The sequence below is a fragment of the Pinus tabuliformis genome, chromosome 4_2 (genome assembly GCF_031772625.1).
Source record: "Pinus tabuliformis cultivar Carrire ecotype Pingquan chromosome 4_2, CPIR1, whole genome shotgun sequence".
NCBI classification, from domain to species: Eukaryota; Viridiplantae; Streptophyta; class Pinopsida; order Pinales; family Pinaceae; genus Pinus; species Pinus tabuliformis.
In genome coordinates, this window is record NC_142304.1 from 295525488 (window position 1) to 295535367 (window position 9880).

The window sequence follows — 9880 nt, forward strand, 5'->3', positions numbered from 1 at the left end:
CACTAAATATCACAGAGTTTGCAACATTATGTAATTCCATGTCCTGACTGTTGTCAAAGTAGGAATTTGGAAATTGAAGATACTACTTCAATGAGAAGAATGTCCCTCTGACTATCTATAGATTTCTCGACTTGGGGTCGATATTAAGGCCGAAAAGTCATGTCCACATAACACATGTGATCTTACCATATGAACATACACAAGAGTGTACTGTATTACTCTGCTCATAGAAGACTCATCTCATTTCCTACCAGCGAGAATACGTGAAATTTGCAAGCCTCTACTGAACGCCTGGTTGAAGAGAAAACAGGTTTGGAACTCAGATACAGATGGAAACCAAGCCAATATAGCAACTGGTGTAAAAAGTAGGAGTCCCATCACATAATCATAACTCCGAGCAAGGGCACGAACAGAATCCCAAAATACAGGGCGTTGAAATAGAGGCCTGCAGGCCAGTGCGATCTACACACAAACAAAATCTAGGTCTTAAAATTAGCATAAACTACCACCAATTTCCATTCCCAACTGCAAACAGCTGACAAAATCTAGATCTTAAAATAAGCATAAACTACCACCAATTTCCATTCCCAACTGCAAACAACTGACAGATAAGTAGCACAACTTCATCAATCCTAATTACCTGCAGGATGGCCCATCTAGTAGGCATGAATGCAAGGAAACATACAAGCAAGTCTGCTATTGTTAAGCCAAGGACAACCATGAGAATAATGAGCACTGATAAGAAACCAATGAAAATAAGCCCCTTTAGAAGCCGGAACGTGAGCTGAAAATCTGCACCGAAACTCTGCCTTCCCATGGATAATATCTATGCATGCAAAAATCGAACGAAATAGTATACAAGATTTGACAAAAGAAATATCATAATCTATTTCTAGACAATTTGGAGCAAGAGACGAAGATCATTAATTTATGGCAATGATTTTTGTTAGAATAAGGAAAATATGATCGTCTTCCATAGCCCAAAAAGATCTGATTTTGAAATTATTCCCTTCCTTACTTGTAAGATTAAACAAAAATGGAAAGTAGGAGGCTTACCTTCATTACCAATAAAACGATTGCAATGACCAGCCAAGATAGCCCATAAACCTGCATTTTGTGGACAAGAAATACATTAGATCCAAAAAAAAAGTCCCATCATTCTCACTCTAATAAATACTTTATTAATAACGGAAACTTATTACAACATCTACTAATTATACCAGAAGACTCTTGTGTTCGTGTACAATATTTAGGTGATAAACCAATCCATACTGATACAGGAAAAATCTAAGTGATAACAATATCTCCAAAATCCTTCCCCGCAATCCTGAATGCTTGAGATAATTCTGTTCCTCATTCCACCAGGATTCCCAACTCCTATCCCGGGCCACACCAATACCCCCACGGTTGTTGATCCACTTCATCCAATCTGTTCAGTCATCCACATTCTTTTGCCACTCGAATCCAGAAGGATTAAACAGGAAAGGAGCAAATAGCCATGCCCCAACCATAAACCACATGGAGTAAGTGATTAGGATATAGGGAACAGTCTTACGATGTGTCTGGCTATAGATAGTGTACACAATCAAGTGCAACATCAACTCAAATCCTTTGACAAAGTGGTTGGTTGAAGAAGAACCTGAGAAGGAGGAAGAAGCAGAAGGCTGACTATCGTTGTCTAAGGATCTCATCAAGAGAGCTTGTGTCTCAGTCTTGGAGTGGCAAATAAGTCAAGGGTCTTGCTCTTGGTATTCGTCAATTGGAATCTCTATAAAAAGAAGAATTTGTTTGGGTTTTCCTCTCAAGTGGGAGAGTTTTTGGCCCTAGCTGAGAGCCTATATTCTGTATCTCTGGTCTCTTTATGGTTTATGCATTGGTAGTTGATTGATGAAGAAGAACACTAATAAGCTAAGTAAAAGAAGATCCTAATCTAAAGAAGTAAAAAGCACTCACAAGCAGTGACTAATAGAAGAGAAATCACTTAATTGTTATGCCCTAGATTTCTCAACATGGAATCAGAGCTAAGATGTCCAAGTCAAGGAAGGGCATTTTATCAAGGGACACTCAAGGATCAAATCTCAAGGAAGGCATCAAAGCAAAGATCATCTTTTAGACAAGATCTACAAAGGAAGCATTATAACCCTAGATCGAAGGAGTCTACAAAGAAGTCTTGGGATCATCATCAAGAAAAGATGGCCAAGTTGAAGAGACCTTCGAATCAAGGTCCTTACCATTGAAGAAGATCATCCAAGAAGCATTAAGACACCTTCATCAATCATCATCAAAGGGATCAAGTTGAAGATTTTATCTTCACTTGACATGTAAGTATCGTTTCTTCTATAATCTAATCTAGCAAAAATGATTCCATTTTGCAAGGAGATCTATAGTCTGGTTGGGTCATGGAACTTCCTTGCATGGAAAAGGAGGATAGATATAGTATTCAAAGAAAATGAAGTTATTGATCGTGTCAATGGAAAGGTCTTCAAACCATCCGAAGGACAAGCACTATTTGAATACATGGAAAGGAATCTAAGGGCTCAAGAGATTCTTATGGAGTTTGTCAAAGATCCCCTCATTCTCTACATAGCAAAGCTGGAGACATCTAAAGAGATATATGATAAACTGGTAGAACTATTCTCTGAAAGTGCCATAAGAGAGATCATATCACTTAGATTTGATCTACACAAATTGAAGGTATCAAAGGATGAAGGGATATCCTCATGTCTCTCAAAAGCATCTCAAATAAAATCTCAACTTCAAGATTTGGGAGAGATGATATCGGATAAAGAAATGATCTCCATTGTTCTAAATGCACTAACTGATGAACAAGGTAACCTCACATCAAAGACCTATGAGGACAAGAAAGTTATCCCATTCAACAACTTGTGGTCTCTATGCAAGATAGAAGAAGACAGGTTGAGGGAAAAAAGTGTTGAAGAACCAAATGAGAAGATTCAAACATTCGCTGGAAGGAAAGGGAAATTTGGAAAATTTGGTCCTCGAAAAGGAAAGAAGAACATAGCTAAGATTCAATGTTATGGGTGTAAAGAATATGGGCATTAAAGAAAAGATTGTCCCAAGTTAAAAAAGAGCAATAACAAGAGAGATAGAGAAGAAGCCCTTATCACCGAAGAAGTGGAGGAAGTTGAAAAGAATAAGTCCAAGAAAGAGGAAGTAAGAGATCTCCACTATTGAGATAGTCTTCCTCACATAAGTTATTTTCAAGTTCCTAAGTCTTATGTTGTAAGATATGACTATCATGATTCACTAAGTAAAATAATGGGATGCATCAAGGCATCATAAAAGCATTGAAAGCAAGAGCTCGGGACATCATCATAGAGAAGCATGAAAAATGGTTAGAATCTATGGAAGTCAAGGATATAGCTCTTGGGAATCTCATTGAAAACACAAGTGGCAAGGTCATCTAGTACAAGGTTCATCATACATCTATTGATGGGGATACTTTAGATCCTCAAGATTCTTTGATGGAATCTTGGAGGCTGGTTACTCTACTTCCGAAGGAGTGGTGGAACATATTTTGCAATGAATTGCTTTCTTCACCTTGATTTTGTTGGACACATGTGATTGTGGCTAATGATGGTTCCTCAGAATCAGAATCCTCACTCTGTGAGAACGATTTCTTCATCACGTTCTTGTACTTCAACTTGCTTCCCATCTACTATTTTATAGTAGCGTAAGGATCCGTCTTCACATTTATGTCTTGGCCTTCAGTTTTCTCCACACTTGCGACAATTATTTTCCTTTTTTATCCTCTTCTTTGACTCATTTTTGAAGTGTCTTTTTCCTTCTCAACTTCACAAGTATACAACTTCTTGTTAAGGCATTTGTGTCCTGATGTCTATTTGTCATCACAATAACTACATTTGTTTGTTTCTTTTTTCCCCTGAGTATTGTTGTTGGCTTTCATCTTCCTTGAATGATGACATTCTGAACTTATGTTTTTGCTCAATAATTATTGTTGCATGTTTGGCTTCTTCAATAGTTTTGGGCTTGTACAACTTCAATTCTACTCGGATATACTCCTTAAGTCCACATTTATATATTTTTAGCAGTTCTTCATTAGAAAATCCTCTTTGTCTTACAGCTAATACTTCCCATTCGTGGGCGTATTCGCTTACAAACTCATTTCGCTTGAGATGAACGAATTTTTCGTTATCATCTTCTTCATCGTAATGAAAAATTTTTAGCAGGGCATCCACAAAATTTTTCCAAAGGAATGAACGAGCTTCCCATTTGTTGGACCACCATAGGAACCAATAATATGCTTCATCTTCCAAGTTGTTGGATGCGGTCATGATCTTTTCTTGCTCACCTTGTTCATTTGTGTAATGTAAAGGAGGTTGCCCCCTCGAAGAGGCTGAATTCTAAGGCGTTGATATATCTTTTCTATCTTTTGACTCAAAAATGGCCTCCATTTTATTAACCCACACAATGCGCCTCTATGATCTTTACCATCATACTTAGGTAATTCTCTTTTAATTCGTTTGTAGTCTTTTTCTAGAAATTTTGTATAGTACTAACTTCATGAGAAGCGTATTTGCGGCATTTACGGAATTTCATGCATTTGCGGAATTTCATGATTTGAAAAATCTTCGCCTTATGGAGTCTTGTGACTTTGTGTTGGTTCTTGAGTAATTAAAGAATAAAATCCTCCCATTAAGTGGGACTGTATGCCTAGCAACATTCTCTCAATGTTATTTACTTTTTTAATATCGTTTGCCATTACTTCTTGAGTCACAAGTAACCTATTTTGACCTTCTCCTAATTCTCCCTACTTCTTTTCAACATTGTCGAGGCGTCGTTGTACTTTATCAAGTTCTTCTTGAATTTTTTTTGAATTGGTATCGTCACTATTATTCCTTATTTTCAATTTATTTTTCTTCTTGGCAGAACCAAATTTATTTTTTAAATAATAATTTTTTTAATTAAATAATATTATTAATTTTTTTAATTAAAATTAATTTAATTATATAATTTTAAATATAAATATATATAATATATATTTTTAATTATATAAAAATATACAACTCTCCAGGAATTTGGATTGCGCTTATATCCATAACTGTAGGAATTGGGTATGTTATATAAAAATTAGTTAATTAGTAGTTATTAAGCAAAGGGCGTGATCAAAGATCATGCCCATTCACCAAGAGGCACCCAAGGCAGTATAAAGCCAACCGCCTCCCACAAATTGTAATCATCTTCTATATGTTTAATAATAATAAATATGAATTTGTTGAATATTTGAGTTTGTCTGTGCCATCTGGTATTAGAGCAGACGATCCTCAGTCATTCCACTACTACACAGGTTGAGCCACCACTTCACTACTACCCTTCGACCCCTCCTGTTCTGCTGTCTCACTATCATCCACCATCGTCGTCTCGGTTTCATTGTCTCTATGTCGCATCTGTTCTTCCGCCTCACATTACCTGTTGCCGTTGTAAAACCGTGCTTCAGCCATCAGTCCTGTTGCCCCGACTCCCGTTGTGCTTTCCACCGCATCCCCTTGTCGTCATCCCTTCAACCTCCTTTCTAGTTGTCCGCACCAACAACCCGCACCTTTTGCGTTCAGTCTTACCCTCCGTCGTCCACAACAATCCTAACCACCATCCATCGCCAGTCATCAACTCGACCCCCGCACCCTGTTACCATCTTGGTCCCACCGTTTTCGTGTCTGCCTCGCATCCAGCTGCCAACCGACGTGGTCGTTGACCCGTCTATCCATCGTCATTCAAATCGTATGCGATTTTAATTAGTGGGTATATAAACTTAATTAATTATTATATAGTTTATAACTATATAATTTATTAATATTTAAAAAGACAAAAAACAAAAATTTAAGGAAAAAAGTTTAAATTGGCGGACAAATATACACTCCCACAAACCCGTTCAATGTCGTCAATGACAATGATCGATTTTGGCAAAAAATTGATTGATCTTGAGAATAGGATTACTAGCCATTCCGATGATTTTAACCAAAAATTAGTCCATCTCGAGAGTAAGGTTACCGGACATTCTGACGACACCAAGAAGCTTTAGGATACGACAAATCGGATAGAACAACAGCTCGGGCAGAACCATATCGAATCCAAAATGAATCATAATCAAACAATGACAATGTTGACCGTTATTTGTGACAAGATGAAGATTACACCCGAACAACTATTCTAGGATGATGGAGGTAATCAACAGCACAATTCATCAGATTCTCATGAAAAAACTGAGTCTCCAAAAAAATCATCCATGCACCATCAAGAAAATAGTAACGCGAATTTTCAAAATAAATAGCACTGGAATTCATTCACCAATCAATACCCTCTTTTCACTCCACTGTTAGCGACGTATCAACGAAGGGCAAAAATTGAGCTACCCAAGTTCGATGGTAACAGAAAATGCAGTGTTTCATGGCTGAATAAAGTAGAATAATATTTTGAGATTTACGATATTGACAATGATGACGAAAATATTAGGCACGCTTCCATGAAAATGGAAGGCAAAGCATATAATTGGTGTATATGGTGCAAGAAGACGACACTCGCTATTAGTTGGAGAAAATTTAAGAATGTGTTCTTTAAAAGATTCCAAGGTGTTAAGGAAGAAGAGTTATTTTCAACACTCATAAGATTGCGACAAGAAGGAGATGTGGATGAATACACTTGAGAATGGGAGACCTTAGCAACATGAGTACCTAGGTTATCAGAATCTTGTCTAATCCAATCATACATCTCCAGACTTAAAACTCATCTACGAGTAGAACTTGAGCTTCATGACATTACATCAATAGAAGTAACAAGACAAAAAGCAAAAGTTGCTGAAAAGCAATTTGAACAGATACTGCGGTCAAAACTGGAGAAAGTATATTCGAGACGAAGAATGCCCCACTCTGTGAATACAGATAATACAAGATATGTTCCACCACATCTTCGTGAAGGCGAAAAATTTAACATGGAAATGCAAAGGATGAAGGAAGGAAAATGCAAATGTTGTGGCGAAAAGTGGGACCCTAAACATAGGTGTGCTAAAGGAAAAGAGACAAAGAACCTATATAACTTTGAAGCAACTAATGATTCAAACAGTGATGAATTAGACATAGAAGGAATAGAAGATGTCCCAGAATTCTCTCCAGAACTAGATGACGAAAGCATTCCGCAAGTGTCATTATCGGCTATGACAAGTATATCACAACCCCAGACTTTAAAATTAAAAGGACATATCAAGAAGAACAACGTAATGGTTCTCATCAACACCGGTAGCACCCACAATTTTTTAGATTCAACCATGGCAAAGAGACTCAACATTTTCACATTTCCCATGCTCAACATGAAGGTGATGGTAGCCAACGGTAAGAAGATTGAAAAGGTAGGGAAATGCCATAAGGTCAAATTGCAGATTCAAGACTTTAATTTTGAATATCCGTTCTACATTGTACCATTAGGAGGAGTAGATGTGGTCTTAGGTATCCAATGGCTACAAACCCTAGGCACTTACTCTACCAACCATCAAGAGCAGTTTATAAGCTTTAAATGGGAAGGGTAGAGGTACAAGTTATATGGATTCCAAGCACCAGAAAATCAAATCGTGTCATCATCCCAGATGATGAAAATGATTCGAAAAGGAGCACCAGCTTATGTAGTACAATGTCACCAAATAGAAATGTTATCTGCAAAAGTGATCAGTGAAGAGTCACCAGAAGTACAAGAGCTAATTCAAAAGCATGAAAAAGTATTCCAAGACTTGCCCATGAAAGTGCCTCCTAACAAGGAAATCGAGCATACAATAGAAGTCAAAGCAAGATTAGACCCCGTCAACATCAAACTATATCGATATCCGCATCACCAAAAGACTGAAATTGAGAGATTAATCCAAGACCTTTTAAAATGTGGGATCATCTCGAAAAGTAAGAGTTCGTATGCTGCTCCAGTGGTATTGGTAAGGAAGAAGGATGGATCATTCAGGCTATGCATTGAATATAGAGGATTAAACAAAATAACAATTAAAAACAAATTCCCAATTCCCTTTATCAACGAAATGTTGGATGAACTACATGGCGCAAAATACTTCTCAAAATTGGACTTAAGGTCAGGCTATTACCAAATCAGAATCAGGTTGGAAGACATACCAAAAATTGTGTTCCGAACACACGAAGGTCACTATGAATTTAAAGTAATGCCCTTTGGGTTAACCAATGCACCAGCAACATTCCAAGCCACTATGAACGAGTTATTCCGTCCATATCTTAGGAATTTTGTATTAGTATTCTTTGATGATATTTTAATTTACAGTAAAACTTGGAAGGAGCACCTACAACATCTGGATAAAGTTCTTACACTACTAAAAGAGCATCAGTTCTATGCCAAGAAATCCAAATGCACCTTTGGGAAGGAAGAAGTGGAATATCTTGGACACATAATATCCCAGGAAGGAGTAAAAGTGGACCCTAATAAAATCAAGGCTATAAAGGAATGGACCAAACCTGTTACTATATCCAAGCTAAGAGGGTTCTTAGGATTGACTGGATATTACCGAAGATTTATTAAAAACTATGCACATATAACTGCACCTCTAACAAACCTTTTAAAGAAGAATTCATTTCAATGGAATGAGGAAGCAGGAAGGTGTTTTGAAGAACTGAAGGAAGTTATGTCTAATGCCCCGGTATTGGCAACTCCAGATTTCTCTAAACCATTTATCATCGACTGTGATGCTTCTGGGTTCGGTATAGGTGCAGTGTTAATGCAAGAAGGGCATCCAATAGCTTTTGAAAGTGGGAAGCTCAATAAAAGAGAATGTCTTAAGTCCACATACAACAAGGAAATGCTCGCTATTATGCATGCACTGGGCAAGTGGAGACAATATCTTTTGGGAAGTAAGTTCTCCATTAGAACAGACCATAACAGTCTCCAGCACCTCCTTCAACACAAAACACTTTCCGAAGAACAACAAAAATGGATTGTAAAAATTGTCGCCTTTGACATGGAGATACTACATAAAAAGGGAAAAGACAATGTAGTAGCAGATGCCCTATCTAGGAAGGACGAAGAACCAACATTACTTGCAGTCTCGGTTGTTGTTCCTGAATGGCTTAATGAGATTCGAAGTGAGTATGCCAAGGATCCAGAAATAATTGTGATAATCAATAACCTTCCTGACAACTCAAAATTTGAATGGAAGAACGTTATTCTATGGTACAAAGGAAGAATCTATCTGACTTCAAACTCCAAGTTTAAATCCAAGATACTCAAGGAGTCACATGATTCATTGTCAACCGGACATGTAGGATTCTTTAAAACTTACTACAATGCACGTCAAGCATTCTTTTGGAAGGGGATGAGTCGTATATTCAGAAATATGTAGCAGAATGTGACAAATGTCAAAGAAATAAAAGTGAAAATATTATGACACCTGGATTACTTCACCCCTTAAACATTCTGAATCAGAAATGAGAAGAAATATCAATGGACTTTATTGAGGGATTACCTATATTTGAGGGCAAGGATAAGATTTTCGTAGTAGTCAACAGACTCACCAAATATGCTCACTTTATTGCAATGAAGAAATCAGACTCAACTAAACAAATCACTGAGATATTCTGCAAAAATATTTATAAATTACACAATTTTCCGAAAGTCATTGTGAGTGATAGAGATGCCAAATTTAAGGGTAATTTTTGAAAGGAATTGTTCAACCACATAGGAACCTACCTAAATATGAGTTCCTCTTACCACCCTCAAACTGATGGACAAACGGAGGTTGTCAATAAATGTTTGGAAGCCTACCTACGTTGTTACACTACAAAAAAAATAAAAATAAGTGGGTTCAGTGGTTACATCTCGCTGAATGTTGGCATAATTCTACTTA

General features: G+C 37.2%; 1 pseudogene; it reads right to left on the reverse strand.

Moving 5' to 3' along the window:
• Window positions 1–240: 240 nt before the first annotated feature.
• LOC149169161 (callose synthase 3-like) lies at window positions 241–1691 on the reverse strand (annotated as a pseudogene).
• Between the last annotated feature and the right edge of the window lie 8189 nt (window positions 1692–9880).